The sequence below is a fragment of the Lipotes vexillifer genome, unplaced genomic scaffold (assembly GCF_000442215.2).
Source record: "Lipotes vexillifer unplaced genomic scaffold, Lipotes_vexillifer_v1.1 scaffold69, whole genome shotgun sequence".
NCBI classification, from domain to species: domain Eukaryota; kingdom Metazoa; phylum Chordata; class Mammalia; order Artiodactyla; family Lipotidae; genus Lipotes; species Lipotes vexillifer.
In genome coordinates, this window is record NW_006790942.1 from 3,617,700 (window position 1) to 3,618,950 (window position 1,251).

Sequence of the window (1,251 nt, forward strand, 5' to 3'; positions counted from 1 at the left end):
ATCAGTGACATTTAATCTGAGGCAGACTTTCTAGCTGTGTGTGAGATGCTGCTGGTTTGGGCAGAGCTTGGGAAATTCAGCCTCTTCATATCACAGTGCTCTGTTGACAAAGGTAGTTTTTTGTTTTCGTTTTTCTGAGTGAATTAATAACTAAGCCCCTTAGGCAGATCTAGATTCTCACATGTGTAGTTAGGAGAAAAATACACATGTGGGTAGGGGCCTCAGTGTGGAGACTGATAAAGCACAGCCCGGATGCTTGGCTCGCTCGTTGCTGCATAGGAGCTGGACCAGGATGAGGTCAGGTCAGTGTTGAAGAAAGACTGGGTGGGGGGGACTGTCACCCCTGGAGTCCAGCCTCGCTGCGGGGGACGCCACGGGAGGAGAGAGACTGGTGGGCAGGGCAGCAGCAGGGGGCCTTTTTTTTTTTTTTATAATTGCTGAACAATTTTAATATTTCTGTCATTTCACAAAACATCTTTTGTTGACATTCTACAAATGATACCATCCAATAATGTCCCAATACTTTCTTCTTGTGGAAGATAGTTTATACATCCTTTTGACTTGCGTAATATTTGTTATTTCAGGGAGATTTTTGAGAGAGACTTGATGACCTTCTACCCGAGACGTTAGGTAAATTCTTGATTTATTTGTTTTCCTCCCCCTTCACTATAAGCAATCAGAACTGAAGTGTCATTTGCCGAGATACCAGATTTTTTCAAGGCCTCTGAAATATTGTTATTTGGGGAAAGATTGAAAATAATTTCAGTAGATAGAGTTCTTGTCTTCATTTTTCCCAGTTTGTAGAGGTGAACTGCTTTGTTTGCCACAAGTATCTGAAATGGATCGACAGTCACTGTAGGATTTATTAATGAGCCATCAGTGGCACCTTCCATGGTCTTTTTTCTCAAGTCTCCAGCATTTTTTACATCTTTAAATAACAGAAGGGTCACCCTGTATTCGGGAAATAGGTCCAGCTGATGTGTTAACTGCATTTCATCGATAAGCAGGATTCGGTGCGCCCAGAACCCAGGACTAGCTCCCTATTCTACGAGCTCCTCTGTCACAACTTTGGTGAGTCGGGGCCTTATCAGGATGATGTATCGTCAGCTGATACATGAGGGAGAGACTAAGCCGATCATTGCCGAGCTGCATCCCAGGGCCGGGCCTCGGGAGGCGCTTGATAAACGAGGACGCCGAGAATCACATCCGTTGTCTAGAAAATGGGTGCCGGGACTGCCAGGGGCCCTTTTT

General features: G+C 44.9%; 1 pseudogene across 1 annotated transcript; it reads right to left on the minus strand.

The window, feature by feature from the left end:
• Window positions 1-453: 453 nt before the first annotated feature.
• On the minus strand, window positions 454-1,006 carry LOC103073057 (EKC/KEOPS complex subunit TPRKB pseudogene; annotated as a pseudogene). Its single transcript, XR_457084.1, has one exon. The product of XR_457084.1 is annotated as an EKC/KEOPS complex subunit TPRKB pseudogene (transcript).
• Window positions 1,007-1,251: the final 245 nt, after the last annotated feature.